General features: G+C 39.6%; 1 long non-coding RNA gene across 2 annotated transcripts; it reads left to right on the forward strand.

Annotated features, from left to right (window-relative positions):
• The first annotated feature begins 409 nt into the window (after nt 1-409).
• Nucleotides 410-8898, forward strand: LOC148214700 (uncharacterized). 2 transcript variants are annotated; one of them, XR_015797708.1, is made up of 5 exons: nt 410-509; nt 1071-1169; nt 2133-2328; nt 8476-8562; nt 8670-8898. It is a non-coding gene; the product is annotated as an uncharacterized LOC148214700 (long non-coding RNA). The 2 variants fall into 2 exon arrangements; XR_015797709.1 differs by having other exon boundaries at nt 419-484.
• Nucleotides 8899-17508: the final 8610 nt, after the last annotated feature.

Here is a 17508-nt window from a genome sequence, read left to right on the forward strand (position 1 = left end):
CCTAACATTGAGCCAGAATTGGCTTTCCTATAAGTTAAGAACATTATTCCACGTCCTGCCTTCTTGGATGATAGGGAACAAGTCATGGTCTTCCCTTGTGTGAAGTTCCTTTGGATATTTGAATTACACTTCCACTTAGCGTACTCAGTTCCCTCAGTCTCTTCTTGGAGGACTAAATTTCCAGCCCCAAAATTATCCTCATTGCCTCACTTTATATCTCTTCCAGCTTGCCTGAATCCTTTTAAAGTGTGAAGTCCAGAACTGGACAGTGTACCCAAGGTCAGTGTGTCCCAACCTGAGCAACTTTAAGACGTGTGGACTTCAACTCCCAGACTTCCCCAGCCAGTATGCTGGGGAACAGAGTGAATACAATAACTTCCTGTGCTATGAGACGGATGCAGCCTAATAACTAAGTTTCCCTCTTTTGCTGCCAGGTTGAACTGCTGACTCATGTTCATTTCTGACTCAGAAGTGCAATTCTCCAGTAAGATACTTCCTATTCTGTAGTTGTACGTTTGAGTTCCTTGTCCTGTCCCAAGTATTGCAATAGTGTGTCCATTCTTCATTTTTATCACTGAATAATTCACTGTGAGTTGATGTGTTGTTTTTCCTTTTAACATGTCCGCTGTGAGGACTTATTTTTAAGGCCAGACTTCCTGGCCTTACACCTGGAACATGGCAGGCAGGATTAAAAATAAGTCCTCATCAGGATGTTGAAGTGTAATACTCTGTACTCTCCAGCTGATTATTTGGTAACTATCAGCTTTGGTCTCTTGTTGCCTTTTGGTTTTTACTAGAAGTGCCTGCTGAAGTGCATTGGTTGGGTGAATTACTGACCTCTGCTGGATAGATGTGGACTTGCATACAGGCTTTTTGTAGGAAGCTCATGCTGGAGGTGCATCCGTTATTCCAAAACCTTTAAAAACCTTGTTGGTAGAAGTTATCCATTCTTCGATGATAAGAACATTTATTAACATTTTAAATTTAATTTTATCTTGTGTCAGATGCTCATTTAAAATATACATTTAGAGCGGTAAAAATATATATGATATAGAAAACCATGTTTACAGATTAAGAGCAAAGAATGTGTCATTCTGAAGATAACAGGAAATGAGACTTGCTGATGTGGGAAGAATCTCAAGGCATCTCTAATCCTGCACAATGTATAGGTAAGATTCTCTAGAATTAAACTAATCACAACAGATATTCATAGATCTTCATATATATTGCTCCCAAGACTTAGTGGCACCTTCTGTTCCAAGCTGGAAGGTTTTTCTGATGCCCATCACAATCAGCTCCATGTACCAGAAGCTGTTGCTTATAATTCTTTTCTTGGCAACTTCAGGAAGTAGAAACCATGTTTGAAATAGTTTTTTTGTTTTGTTTTAATATTAATCCTCCTGTGATGTCCCTTGATGGAAGAAAGTAGGAGAGAATGGTTTCAATTTGCCAGCATTTTGGAAACTCAAACCAAAAAGACCTATAACAAACTATTGCAACATGGAGGCTCCTGATAAAGGTTCCAGCCATGTTCTTGTCTAGAACAATCTATTAATTCCCCCTTCCTGGTTTTTCCTTCCCTCCACATTCCCACAATTGTTAGTATTCCATGGCCATTGAACAGATTCATTTTCCATTGAGGTATTGAACTTTTTTGAGATTGGATTCCTCCCCCTGTCCCCCCCCCCAAGGAAATTATTTGTAAGCAACTGGAAATTGTCAGGAATCTCATTGAACTGGGCAGTATTAAACACCTGTGTTATCCATCTATTCATCCATCCATCTCCAAAGTACTGTCTCTGAGCCTGTTGATATCTCCTTCTTCTATGAAAAAAATGCCATTTTGGCTGAATGATCCACACTTGAAGAATGAGTTTTGTAAGGGACAATCTATATTAGCATTTATCCCTGAAGTGCAGATATGGAGAAACAAATCTACTCAGGGACTAGATTTAGAGTCCTGTCTTACTCCACAGTCTGGATGATATTCGGGACAGAGTTGTGGGAAGGGAACCTCCACTCTCAGGCCTATGCCCTGCAGCCTGATGTCATCTGGTCAACAATACCTTCTGCCTCCTGCATGAAGGAAGACTGGTTTTGTTTCAGCTGCACCTCTCCTTTCTCCAAAGCAGAAAGGACAGGCATAACTGAAGCTAAGTTGTGACAGCAGATGTTCCACTAAGCTGCAGAAGTTACTATTCCTTCTGTCTGTAATGGCGAGAAAGGCTTCCAAGATCACACAGGCCAGATGGATATCCAAAAGCCTGATGAAGTCTATGGGTGTCAGCCCTTCAAGGTAGAGCAGACTAGGAAACCAATGTCATGTAGGTGAGTATTACTTTTATTGTAAAGCTATAGTAACAGAATCTTGTAAGTCTGAATGCACTTCCCCCATCCTCCCTTTATCTTCGTGTGAAGCTAGGGAAAGGTTTGCCTGAGACACTTACTCGTGTTACTTTCTTGGCCAGGGATCAGGCCCCTTTTATCTAACTGTTGCCTTGGTAGTGGCTCTTCCTCCTGTCCTTCAAGGTCATTCCCTCTGCCCTCTACAGTGGGCCAAATATCTCCTTCCATTGGGTACTGTGGCATTTAGCTCACTTGCCTGGCACAAGCGTACCCCTCTACTTGTTCCCCTGATGCAAGCTTCCATTACTATTATAACTTTCCTACTTTTTTCTCTTTATAATTATAATTTCCATGAGGCATCAAGCAATGCACAGGCCTGTCTAACATTATAACTCTTATCAGTGGGAGTGGTTTTAAAATTATAGAGCCTGTTTTGCAACATTTTACATCCTCACATTCTCCTTTGACCTCAGACTGGGAAGGAAAGGGTTTGCAGGTAGGAGATCCTAAGACACATGAAAAGAAAAAGTGGAAAGTTATTTTACTGTTTCTAAATATATTACATTTATAGAGAGGATCACAAGAAAAAACTTCCAGGAGGAATGGAAAAGCCGTATAATTGTAGAAACAGTAAAAAAGCACTATGGCCTCTTAAAAGAGTATATCTTTATTAATTAAAGCTTTGCTACCAGAACTGGAAACCCCCACTGCCAGATGCCTTTGACGACAGAGGTAGCCATTACTAAGTCGTTAGTCTGTTCCTAGTGGCTCAAGATTCTGCTCTTTTATAGGGAAATACAATATTTTCTAAGAACAGTTTGGCTATTATCAGATTCTGTATTATATAACTGTATGCAATTATATTTAACCCTAATGTATTACAGGAGAGGGCATATTTTAAAAAATATATGTGGAAATGAGATTTTCACTGAGATCTCCAGGGCAACTTCTACATCAGGGACCCCCAAACTCTTCAGCTGATCGACCCCTTCATGAAGTTCCAGATTGTTCCAAACATTTATTATATGAAAATAATTTAATAAATACTATTTTAACTAATAGTACTACAACTAATAATAACAACTTCGATCCCTTGGATAGACCCCCTTGTGGGTCGATATTGACCATTTTGGGGGACCCTGTTCTAGATGAGCCCAACCTTGCATTCAATTCCATCTCCTTCACCATCGTACAGAAATAGGAAGGGAAGCTCTATGCATATTCTGCTCATGGTAAAAGAAAGTAAGGCTCTTGAATGAAACAACACCCTATTATGAAAGTAGCTTGCTCCTCTGTGGGAGGAGGAAAAAACCTCCCTCCCTCACCTGTCCAATAATATTGTGACATAGTGTCATAGCACTTTAATTGGTTCAGAGCATACCCAAAACTCTTCCAGTCCTCCTTGAAACAGCTGGAGACAATAGGCCAGTGTTGTTAACTCCATGTTCAAAAGGGCCAAGAAGAGAATGATTAGATTGTATTTGCATTCTAATGATTGCATTCTTACCTAGTTAACTTTGACACATAGAATGAACCCAGTTTTCTGGGTTGGCATGACCTACTGAATCAGATAGGCTGGATTCATGTGATGCGCTAGGTTAAATTATGGTTGTTTGTTTTGTAATTCAGTGTGTCATATCTTTATGACTTTGGGATGGAACTTCTCAATTGCTGGTTCTGCTTTTTCACTACATTAGCAGTAAGTGTGGCTGCTTTAATTGAGAATTGCCGGTGATTTCCTAAAAACCCAGCTTAAAGGGAAATCTTTTACTTTCAGTTCACAAGCAGTATGAAAGCCAGCTGGCTGTCTTTGGGCCTGTCACTCTCTCTCAGCCGAACTCACCTCACAGGGTTGTTGTTGTGGGAAAAATAGGAGAAGGAAAGATATGTTTGACATGTTGAGTTATTTATTTAAAAATAATAAAAGCGGGATAAAAAAATCTAAAAAAAAAAGTGGTACCCAAAATCGTATCACATGAGTGGTTCTTGGGCCCACCAGGCTGTCAATTTTCAGGCAGCTTGTGCTGATGGGAAGATCTGGGATTCCGAAAAAACTCTCCTCAAGGTTTTGTTTGGCTTTGCCTTCCCTTTTCTTAGGAATAGTAAAGCAAACAGTTTTTCAATCTTTTCTGGGACTTTGACTCCTGAAGAACTTTATGGTGTAGATATGCACTTATGCATCCTCTTCTCCAACAGCTGGAGCAACTCTGCAAGCAACTTTCTGGACTAGGGATGTTTTCTGAAATAGCAGCTGTTGTTCTTCTGCGGTCCAGTAACATCTGGGAAATTTATTTCTATTGACAGATTAGTGTGGCTTCATGATGGGAAGGAGAAGTATTATTTACTCAGAGGAGTAAATAAACAGTGTCCCAGAAGGCACTGGGATAATCCCAATTCCTGTAAGATTCCCTGCCATATTTATTTACTTGATTCATTTTTTTATTTATTTAATTTTAATTTCGTAGATATTTAAAAATACAATCAAGAAAAGCAAGAAGATAGAAAAAAAGAAGAGATTAGCAAGCAATATAATATTAAATTTAAAAATGAAGTTCCATTAGATTAGTGCTGCATATTAAAGTATTTTGTATCAGTTTAAGATTCCCTAACATTATTAAAATCCAATATTTAATTATTAACAAAAAATAGCCAATATAATATGAATCATAAGTCACAATGAAGAGTTAACAAAACGTTCTGTCTAATCTAAACATGTTATCCTTATTTAACCAATAAAAAAACCTAATATATTAAACTCTTATGTTAAGAAAAATCCAAACTTTGGATGCAGTATATTTATGGGATTTAATTTTCACCTCTGTCAACTAGGACTTAGGGCAAATTCCTACATTTTTAACTGCCTCTGAATAAATCAAATTCTAATGCTGCTATTTTTTGCATATTTCTTTCATGGGGTCCCTTTTGTTGATCACAGTGCCTCTTACCTATTAAATAAATTTTGCTATGGGATTGTGGTTTTGTTGAGATGATCTCACAAGAGAAAAAAGAAAAAGAAACACATATAAAAAATGATTCCCCCCTCCCTCCAGACAAATATAAGCATTTTCAGTAACTTAACACCTTCTCTGATATTACAGAAAAAGAAACTCTCATTTCTCATCACTAAACAATAACCAAATTATTTTTAAAATTTCATTGATCAGTCTTACATAGCAAAAGCATTAAGAGTACCAGTAATAATAGCCCATATGTTTTAAGCTTAAACAATTAATCTATTTTACATTTTGACTTATAACTTTCTCTAAGGAAAACATTAAAAAATTTATCCCCATAAGCATAAAGAATATGAATAAGAGTAACATATATGTTTTAAATTAGATCCAATAGGTTCCCTTTACATCCTAACTCCTAACTTTCTCTAACAAATAGGAAATAAAAGATTCATCCCTATATAAAAAAATATTTACATCGTCTTGCAGTCTGGTCAGAAAAAAGATTCCAATAATAACACCCAAAATCAAAACTTATACAATTTAACCCTGGTCAGATAAGTCCACTTTGAACACCTTTTTCTTCTTTTTAATAGGCCTGATCTTCCGTCACTTCTTCAAATAAAGTCTCACATAGTGATTTCTTATCATTTTCTCCCTATCTGTTTTCAGAAGCGACTTCAGAGATTTAACACTTCTGTTCTGTGGATCCAAAGTAAAATAACTCTCCAACTCACTCTTCTCATTTGTAATCAGGATATCCCCTTTAATTGTTAAAATATCAGCCAGCAAAGTTTGTATATCCATTAGAATTCCTTTCTCCATGTCACTTTTGTAATCAAACATCTTTAAGTCCATTTTCAGATCCACAACATCTTTTTCCATATCTTCCATATCTCTTTTATAATCTGACATTTCTTTAAAGTTCATTTTAAACTCCTCATTCAAATAATCCTCAGCTTCTGGTTTATTCAGTAGACTCTTTTCTTCTTCTATAACCTCTGTTAGATCCAATTTTAAAAATAAGTCCTGAACACATTGTTCCCAAACAGATTTAAATTCTTCTATGGTAAGACCATGTCCCTCCATTATTTAGGATGTATTTTTTCCTTTAATTGCCCTCTGGTTCCCTCTAGTTAACCTTGAAAGCCCAGTCTTACTTTTTGTTTATTTTCAGAGCCAAAACTTTCCCACAATAGGTTTTCTTACAATTAAGTCCAATATCATCTGCTGTATTTTTATAAAATTTAAAACAGTCCATAAAAAAACCTATTCTTTCAAATCCATCTGGCCCCTTAACTGTCCCCAGTCAGCATTCTTAACTCCCTTTCACTGTTTCCAAAAGTTAAGATTTTTCTTTGTCATCTTTAAACTTGCTTAAATCTTCTTTCTTCCAGGATAGAAGGAAATTCTCCCATTGTACAGCAACTTGTCTTTCAGAAGGTTTTTAATATCCAGATAAATCAGTAATAAGTAATTTCCAATGGTGATTAAAAGAGGAAGTGAAAGCAAATTAATCTTGAAGGCTCCAAGCTGTGGCTTGGGCTCAGTATTTCCTGCAACTCCCAGAGCGCTCAACCCTCTGGAGATCACTAAAATGCAATCTCTTCCCAGGGAGCCTCTGTTCACTTGTGGGTGATACAGTCATCTCCTTTGTCCAGAGATGTTTCTGAAGAGAAAGACCTTTCACCAGCTCCTCTAAGCCACCATAATCATTGGCTCTGAGAAAACAAAGCCGTCGTCAATTTGCCATTACTTCCCCCAGAAGTCAAGATTTCTATGGAGTTAGAGGTGACGCTATAAAGGCCCAAGGAAATATATAAGATGGCTCATAAATTAACATTCTTATATTCACAAAATACAAGGGAACATCTCTTTCAAGTTGACCTTGGCTCTGACTGACTCATGGATTTGTCCACATAACTTTTTGGCAATGGTGCAGAAGTTATTTGCTACTGTCTTTTTTTTTTTTTATGTTTTCTGATTTCCTGGTCAAAAAAATCCCTATAGCTCTGGATTTCCTGATGATCTTCCATTCAAATGCAAATCTTTCTTAGCTTTTTAAGATCAGCCAAGATCGATTAAGTACTGACACCTGAGTCTCTAGACTCAGATCAGAGAAAGCCAGGTTGAACTTCCTACTTAGCTGTGATGTTCACTGAGGGACTTGGGACCAGTCATTCACTCTCAGTCCAACCTATCTTGCAGGGTTGTTCTTGGGGCAACTGTAAAGTTGCAGACAAAAGAGGAAACATGAATGCAATAAATAAATAACTAAAACCTAATTACATGAAAGAAATGTATATGCACAATCATGGGAGGGGGATGGTTATAATTAACTGTATATAATTTTATAAATAAGTTTATGGACTTGTTATTAGTTTCTTATAGATAAATATTGTTAGTCATGCCAAGCGAAGTGTTGGGTTTTGCAGAAATGCCAGGAACAACAAAGCAATCCAAGTTCAACATAGTTTTTCTTTCTGAGCTACTTGGACCCTTGCTAAGAGTAACAACATGAAGGCTAAAGGTTCAGTTAAAGCTCCAGCATAATCTACAATAAGGAGCTGATACTAAATAGTACTTCAAATGGTGGTGATTATGTGGAGAAGTAAATACAGGTAACAAAAGAGTTTTTTCGCCAAGAATCATTCATTCATTCATTCATTCATTCATTCATTCATTCATTCATTCATTCATTTATTTAAATATCCCTATATAAATTAAAGTCATGGAAGTGGAGACCTTTTTATTCAAATCTCATAGAATAAAACTTGCCCTTGAAGTGGAAGCTAAGACCTACTGAGAACAGATGGCAAAGAAAACTATACAACCTCCATTAAGCTTTTTGCATGACATCTTGCAGAGATGCTCAAGGTGAAATCTGGCCAGTTACCTGTCCCTAAAGGATGATCCAGCTGCCACGGATGTGATAGACTATATACCTCACCTCAGGAAATCTGAGAAGAATCCCCTTTTCTGCCATAAACTCAGACAACACAGAAACCATTGATTTATTATTATTTAAGTATTTCTGTTCAAAAAATGTAAACTCCTCAAGACAAGCTGTTGGTGATTTCATGGACATGACATGGTCATGTAGGGGGGGTTTGACAGTGACATGGAAGTGGTTTGCCAGTGCCTTATTCCAATATTTTTATTTTTGTTTACTTTTCAGTCTAACTATAGCACTGGTATTCTATGGAGGTCTCCCATCCAAGCACTAACCAGACCTGACCCTGGTCAGCTTCAGAGTCCAAATTTGGTTAGTACTGCATCTCATTACAAAAAGATTTATAAATCCTATAGCTCTTTTCTATGTAGAAAGTGAGGCTTTTTAGTTCACATTTGGCTTTATCTTTTTACCTTTAGGATTAAAAACATCACTGTCTACCAGCTGCTTGATTTAGAATCCCAAGACAACAAGCAAACTGCCTCTTCTTTTTATACAGAGTCGTTCAACAGTTTCTGTATAAAAAGTCAAATAGTGATCTGGCTGACCTAGAAGGCAAGTGTTTCAACAGTAGAACTCAGCTGAGGCTCAAGAACTCTTTCAAAATGGTTTGGATGCAGGCTAATATTTTGCTGGAGAAAAAGTGGCTGCAAGGCAGTCCTAGGCATATCATATTAGTGACTTCAGTTAGTGTGAGAAGATGGAGCAGCTGGCTGTTAACATAAGCCAGGGTTGTCCACAGAGGAGGTCAACAGAGTCAAGATGACAGCCACAATCCCATGATTGAAGCCCCATACCTTTTTTCACATGTGTTGCACATTAAAAAGTAGCAGAGCTTTGATTGTAAGGCTGCAGCTTACTTTTCATCATCATCATCATCATCATCTTGACATCCCTTCACAGATGTCCTTGTAATGGAACTTTTGAGAGCACTCAAAACATGACTGCTATGGGGAGGAGATGAAGGCTTTTCTATCCACTGAACAGCTCTCTTGGGGGGCAGGGTGAGAGTTACTTTTTGAATTCTTATTCTCAACATACCAAATAGGCCCCCCATCTCACAAAGTTTATCTGTCCTGATAGCCTTTTGGAGACCATGACCTAATGTGAAATTTGGAGGCTTTAGCTCCTGAGAGCCCCAGTAATTAAGACTGGTAAAAAAGATTGGTGAAATCCATCACAATTCTGTAAATAAAGGTAATAGGAGTGGAGGAAATTACAAAAGCCTATGCTGTCAGCCCCACCCAAAAAAGTACCATGTAGTTCTATATAGCTGACTGTTATTATCAGAGGAGGTGAAGAGCCTCCAGCTCTTCTAGGAACCAGCTGCATCATGGCTACCTGGAGGCAGTTTCTCCTTGGCTTCTTTAGCAAGCAATTCAGTTCCACAGCCCGCCCACTCTCCTGAAAAACACTGAAAGCAAATGGGATTTATACACTGAGAAAACTAGGAGCCACCTGAAAAAAGGAGGATAGAATATATGGTATCTTAGGGCTTTTACAACCAGGAACCTTCAAAATGTGTTGGACCATATTGCCTGTCATCCCCAGCTATCATAGCCCAGGCTCCTAGTTAAGGAAAGTTAGTGGATTGGTTTCCTTCTAGAAACCTTCCTTTTCTAAACCTGCTCGCAAGATCACCAAAAGCCAAGCAGCTCACTCTCTGAAATGCCTAGCTGCCTCATTCATATAGCACAGCTGGATTGCAGCCAGCATACAGTTGTGCTGCAAGGGAAATTGCAGGGGATTATCTTCTGTGCATTTTTGGACATGTCAGTTGGAGGCAGACATAGCAACCAGCTGCTACAGTTCCAAGGGTACTGAGTGACTCCACCAACTCCATTCAAAGGAGATAGCATGACAGGAACACCCAAGACTTTTAGTGGTACAAGAGCAATGATGTAGCCCCATTGGCCCCAGGAGATTAATGCCACACATTGGAAATGTGTTGGTGGAAGCACTACCCCAAAAAGGTGGTTAAGAAAGAGAAATAATTTATTTCTCAGATTTTATATATAACAGGCTCAGAAGCTGTGGCCACTTAAAATTCACTAGTGGATGCTATTTCAAATTTCAGCTGGTAGTAGAATGAAAAACATTTCAGGGCTAGAAGCAAAATTCCCAGTAACATGTAAACATCTAGCAATGCACTCAGCATGATCCCACTTCCAAAGAAGGATTTGATTATTTATTTCATAATTCCTACAGCCTCTTATGCAATTAGATCAACTTTGGTGAAAGAAATGGTAATTAAAATGTAGTACATCTGACTTGCTGAACAGGTCTGCTTTCCTGGAAAGTCTGCTGAATTGCACTTTGCCCCAAAGTCCTGCTCAGCATGTACATGTTTTCAGTACAGGCCAAATTCCTTTGTTAAGGAAAGGAATATATGCCTCTGGAGAGCAAACCTGGCACCTGGGCTTATTTACCTGCACTTCTAAACACAGTTTTGGGGCCTCTCCTACATCAGGGCTGCCTCTGCTCACCTGAGGTCCTCCTTCAGAGGCTGAGCTGATGTCCAAATTCAAACACCCAACCTCTGTGTTAAGGTAGTGAAGTTTCAAAGGTTTGGGGTAGCAGCTTTCCCATTCACAAAATTCTTGCCTCATCTGCTTCCCACCACTTGGACATGGAACAATCTAGAAAATTGTATAGGCACTCTTATCATCAAACACAGTCTTAATTCCTCTAGTCCTTTCTGATCTGGACTTCCCCTATTTAAATAATCAGCCTCACCCTACTTCCTAGTCTCTGCATTCAAGCATTCTCTTCCTCCACCCTGAACCAAAAATAGCTTTTTTTGGAATGTAGGCTGTTGTTCTGGAAGAAAAACAAGACGAAAAGTTTTCATGTTGTTTGTGGCTTCCTTTTGTTAAAATACTTTTGTTTAAAATATTGATTTATTTATTTTATTTATAAATCAAATTTATACGCCACCCATCTCACTATATAAGTGACTCTAGGCGGCCCACAAATAAAAGCCATAAAAACAGTAAAAATCTTACAAAAATATACTAGTTAAAAGATGGAGAGAGCATCCTCAAGCCACCAGCAACCCCCAGTGCTGCAAACCCCCATTGGATCCCCAAGCTAGTTCAACAGGGCCAGGTCTTAATACTCTTGTGGAAGGCCAGAAGAGTGGGGTCCAATCTCACCTCAGGGGGCAAGATATTCCACAGGGCGGGGGTGACAGCAGAAAAGGCTGTCCTCCTAAACCCCGCCAGTCAAAATTCTTTAGCCAACAGGATCTATAACATGCCCTTCCTGCCGGACCAGGTGGGATGGCCGATGTGACTGGGACAAGGCGGTTCCTCAGGTCAAACAAAAATGTAATTGATTTAGAATAAACCAGTGGATGGAGGAGTAAAGAGCTATGCAATTCCCTTTAAAGCCATGCCTACCCACTCTAGTGGCATCTTATGATGTTGACTGTAGCCCCCTCCCTCATACACTTACACAGCTTACAGGGGCATGTGTCAAGGTATGTTGTTCCTCCCACTATAATCAACTTACACATCTGTAAATAAATTCAACACATACAGGTAGTCCCCAGTTTAAGAACCAGTTCCATTCCCAAGGTCTGTCCTTAAGTCAAATTTGTATGTAAGCTGGAACAGTAGTATTGTATAATACTGTACAAGTGTATTGTGTAATGAATTCAAACCATTGTGTAAAGAACTCAAATCATTGTGTATTTAACTCAAATTTTGCCACAATAGGCTCCATTCTTCACTACAGGTCATCTGTAACCCAGGCATTCTTAACCCCGGGGACTACCTGTACCTCTTGTGACCTCATTCCAGGGAAACCAAGCGTGAGTTAACAGTGCACAATAAAGGATGACTTAATTTATGGGCTCACTTAACCTCCCCATGTGAATCTGAAAAGGGGTGCAACCTCTGCTTCACAATTCCTAGCTGGGAGTAGTGCTAGCATGTCTGTGATAACAGGAGGGTGAGCATGAAGTTGAGGCATTTGCTCTGCAGTGGTGCACCTGCCACAGCCATTCCTTGTTCTCGGGCAGCATTTGAGAAACAGAGTCCCTGGCTGTTGAGTGCTGGATAAAACATCCTGCTCCAACTTCTCCTTTTCTTGCCAAGATGTACCATACGTGGGTAATAAACAGAGAGGCAATCAGGTAGTGCTCTTGGCTCTGCTCTGTGCTCAGTCGTCAGTGTTCCCTGGAGTCTTTCTCATGCACTACTGGCTATTAACTTAATTGTCTTTGAGACAGTGATGAGACAATGATTGCACACAGAGTGCTAACTCACATCTTACAAAGAAACAAAAATCTAATTTCCATAGATGTGAATAACTGAAGACATTTCCCTGCCTCCAGCCTGTATCTACTTACCCCAAAGAGTTCCCTTTGCCTGGGAATTATACTTACGTTGTGGGTGTGACTTTAGGAGAAGATGCTGTACAGATGCTTTAAGGAGCTGCAGACAATTGCTATGTTCGGACCCCCACGCTCTCCCAAGCATCTTTCTGGAACTGAATCTGAAATGCTGAACGGCCCTATTATTTATGCAAGCTCCACTAAAATAAACAAGAGTTAGGCAGTAAGATCTATTCCATTCATTTCAAACATTAAGCTTAATGTTAAAGGACCTTCTCTGCATGCCAGAAATACCCAGATTTAATCCCTGGCATTTCCACTTACAAAAGCAATTAGTGTGTAAGGGCTGGCTCTATATTTGAACACTTCCAGTTGCTGAGTTTTCTTCATTTCTTGGGCTCCCAAATTCAGCTGCGTATTTTCTGCTAACCACTAATATTGATGCAAACAAAACTGCATTCCAATGTTATCCTGGGTTTGCTGGCATTTATTTCCCCACGGAGGGCTTGTTTGCCACGCTTTCCATTTCCTTGTTCCTATTTAGCACGTCATTCAGCCTAGCTAAAAGAAATATCCTTGGATGGAATTTTACTGCTGTACATCTCTCACAGGCAAGTTTTGCTATCATGCAACACTTCAAGGATTATCGCAACACACTTCAAGAGCTGGGTAGAATGTAACCTTTCAAGATCTGCTCTGGAGTACTGTTCTTCTGCCATGGCAAAGAGAACATTTTTGAGATGTATTGGCCTCTTTTTTCCCCTCAAATTTTACTTTTCTGCTTACGTGCTTTTCCCTTCCCTCCTTGGGCTGAGCACAAGGATGTAGAACAGTGTTTCTCAACCTTGACAACTTTAAGATGTGTGGACTTCAACTCCCAGAATTCCCCAGCCAGCATGGCTGGCTGGGGAATTCTGGGAGTTGAAGTCCACACATCTTAAAGTTGCCAAGGTTGAAAAACACTGATGTAGACAATCACATCCTTTCTGACACCTGCCCCTGCCCAGCTTAGAGGGTAAAAGAGTTCTGTTCAAAGCTTGGGTGCAGTTCCCCACTCTGTTCAGTAGGCGGCGCTCACGGAAGCAGTTCTTTGCTGATATATGGCAAATATTGTTGCTAGGAAATATAAATGCAGCATTTTAGGGGGAAACAAGAAAGCCGAGGACTCTCTTTCTTATGGAGAAATCTTCCTCGTCTACCTGCAAGGAGGCAAGTCCTGGGACTTGGGGAGAAACAGTTAAGGAATCCATAGTGGCTGCTTTTTAGTTTTGACCTGTGTAAATTCAGTATCATCCCCTTGGCACTGTCAGAGTTAGGGCTTGTGTGTCAAGCAGAAATTAGGTAGTATTCGGCAGCATGGAGCATGGTGATATGGAAACACGCTCCACTAGACTTTTGCTTTTCATGCACGTCATGCGATTTGTTGGAACCGAACATTATTTGCACAACCAGCAGCTTCCATTAATACAGAGAGAAGCCATTTTGTCCTCAAAATAGCTTGCAAATGTGTCAGAATTGCTTCCCAGTGAACCAGGATATAAAAACCCTAAATTGCTCAGAAAATCTTTGCCAACTATTCTGACAGCACCATATTTGTGTCCATGGGCGGGGGGGATTCTCCCTTGGTCCTCTGTTCCTTCCAAAAGATAAGGCTTTTGTGAGTCTGCTATCTACTGGTGTCCGAGATTCATTTAACCTGACTTAAATGGTGGCAGATCCCGACAAAGGAAATGAAGTCCTGCGTGTGTTTTCAATTAATCTGTTTGTTATGAAATAACAATCGTAACTTGGTGCCAGCAGTCGAAGGATAAAACAGACAGTACAAACTATTTAAAAAATTCCAAGGAAGTGGCATGCAACTGATTTATATTTTAGTTAGGGCTTCCATATCTGAGCTACAAAAAGCTAGTTGGCCATTGGAAGGCAGCAAAGCAGTAGAGAAATCTTTTTCCCTTTATTATTTTATCCAGATCTGGTAGCCCTGCCAATATAGGAATATATCAGCTGAAAGACCTTGGGGCTGCAAACGCCAGGCCACCACTACATGCCAGCAAAGAGATGCAGAAACTCTCAATCCTTGTCACCATCTAGTGCAGTGTTTCTGTACCTTAGCGACTTTAAGACGTGTGGACTTCAACTCCCAGAGTTCCCCAGCCAGCCATGCTGACTGGGGAATTCTGGGAGTTGAAGTCCACACATCTTAAAGCTGCCAACATTGAGAAATACTGATCTAGTGGTACCTGGGTTTTACAGCCCAGCATTGGACAAAAAGTTCACTAGCTCCATTGGTGATGTGTAAGAACAAGTTTACAATAAACCACAGTTTTATTAACACCTCAGAATGGTCAAGGATTACAGCAACCAAAACAGAGGCAAGAAAAGTAAAAAATAAAAATGCCAGTTACCTTTGTACGTTTCTACTTGTGTGAAATGTTTATTTGAGTGGAGATAAATGGTGATAGGTGTATGTTTGTGGCTCCATCGCTGACTCAGACCAGTAAAAGATTTTGATTCTGTCCTTGTATTTAACTCCTATGTTTGTTATGAAATAACAAGTATAACAGGCCAGAGGTAGGCATCTTTTGGGGGAACAGTGCGTACATTAGACATTCTGAAGGCTTGTTTGGGTGCTTTCACAAAATGGCCACAAGATAGGTGGGCCTATCATACATATAGTTTACCTATGGCCATCATGGTCGTGGGTTAATAGTAAGCTAACTCATCTGGGAAACCCCTGGCCAGGAACACTGCTTCCTGCTCCTTCCACAACTGGATTAAGGCATTCAGTCCACTATGCTACTGAATAAACCAGATATTAATGCCAATATATTGTTACTAGCATATAATTTATTTAGGTGTCTTCAAATCAGTCTTGGCTCCTGGTGACTGCCTGGACAAGTCCTGCAGTTTTCTTGGTAAGATTTCAGAAGTAGTTTACCATTGGCTCCTTCCTAGGGCTGAGAGAGAGTGACTGGCTCAAGGTCACCCAGCTGGCTTTGTGCCGAAGGCGGGACTAGAACTCCCAGTCTCCCCGTTTCTAGTCTGATGCCTTAACCACTACACCAGACTGGCTCTCAGCATGTAATATCAATCCTTATATAATGTTATGATATAATAATATACGGGTTAGGCTTGTGGAGGCATAAAGGCCTATTCAGGAAGATTCCAAAAGGTGATACAGTACAAGAATCAAGACTTCAAAGAAGACACATGTTTCTCACAGCAGATAGTTGAGTGGGGTTATACAACAAACTAAGCAGTTGTGTGAAACTAAGCAATTGGGTTCTGTCAATAAACCAGAGCTTAGTTTCCATTATTTAACATGTTGCTTGAATACAATCCATGTGGCAGGCCTAAATCATATCAAACTGCAAAAGTTTAGGCCAGTGTTTTTCAAACTTGGCAACTTGAAGATGTGTGGACTTCAACCCCCAGAATTCCTGGGAGTTGAAGTCCACACATCTTCAAGTTGCCAAGTTTGAAAAACACCAGTTTAGGCAGTACAGCCTGGCATCTTGCCCTGTTACATACAACTCATTAACAAAGTGTTAGGTTTATCATGTCATAACAGCAACCACTATATGAGGTTTACAAAAATCAGCATTTGTAACCAAGGCTTCTTATAGGTTATAGATTCTGGTTCCTATAAGCCTTTGAATAAGGAGCTGTGCTTTATTGGGGAGAAAATGGAGAAAAGATAAAGGCATAGACATATTGGTTAACTGGATTCCACGTACCATGCAAGCATAGCCAGCAGCTTTATTAAGCCTCCAGAAGGTTTCAAGATTCAATGAACTCTTCATCAGGCAGCAAAGGGTTTAGAATTTGGGGGAGAAACGTGAGTGTTGCAGGGGGTGGATGGAATGTGGCTGGTTTAGGGTGGAATTCCATATTCGGCCACAAAGAAGAGTTCTGGAGCTGATAATACCTGTTGCAGTAACTATTAGTTGTCTGCAGAGGGTAACATTTTGCTACCGATGCACTTATTTCTAAGTGTTTCAAAACCAGCAAGGAAAAATAATTTTGCTCAATCACTTATATCATGAATCAGAAGGAGCTGGCTAGCACCTTTCAGACTAAGCTTTCACAAAAGCTTATGCCTTTTAATCAAATGTGTTAATCTGAAAAGGTATTACTGGATTCCTTTTGATTTTTGGCTACCATAGACTAACACTGCTCTCCTCCTACAATTATTTAATAAATCACTTCGTCAGATTCTAAATAAACTCTGGTATGAAATACAAGTGTGCACTTGATGAATCATGCCTGTTTAATTTATGGTTCCTAATCTTCCCCACCTGAAATCAAGTCACATGGTACTCCAACATTTAAAAATACTTTGATCAGTTAGTCACATGGTATTGCAACATTAAGAACACTTTGAACCTGATGTGACATCATTGTGTCCTCCACAATGATAATCAAGTATCTGCAGCAACAGCCTAACACATCATGGCTAACCCATTGCACAGTTTGTTTTAATCATGACTTGCTAAATAGGTTAGATTCACCTTTTTGTGCCCCCCCACAAAAAAATAACATGATTAACTTTAGCACATTTTGCAGAATTAATCAGTTGTGATTCATACCAAACAAAACGTGTGGCTGGCCAGCTTGTGGCTAGGATGCCAGTGAACATGGCCATCAACCTTCTCTGGGTAGAAAGGTGGGATATACATTGGAACAACAATAATGTATGAGCCAAGCCAGTTTAGTTTACTCAAATGGCAGAAAGTCAGATTGGTGTGCATCAGCTTGTTTCAGTAAACATTTTAGGTTTTACACAAGTTTTACACACTAAACATATCTGGTTGAGTAGATCACAAATTAAAGCTACCATATCTAGACTTCAAACCTCTTGCTGACCACTCGATGGCAGTAAAGAAATACTGTATAGAAAACTCACGCTCTATGCTGCC

This window comes from Python bivittatus, unplaced genomic scaffold (genome assembly GCF_059951505.1).
Source record: "Python bivittatus isolate LINGU-HERP-01145 unplaced genomic scaffold, Pbiv_v1 ctg000580_np1212, whole genome shotgun sequence".
NCBI lineage: Eukaryota > Metazoa > Chordata > Lepidosauria > Squamata > Pythonidae > Python > Python bivittatus.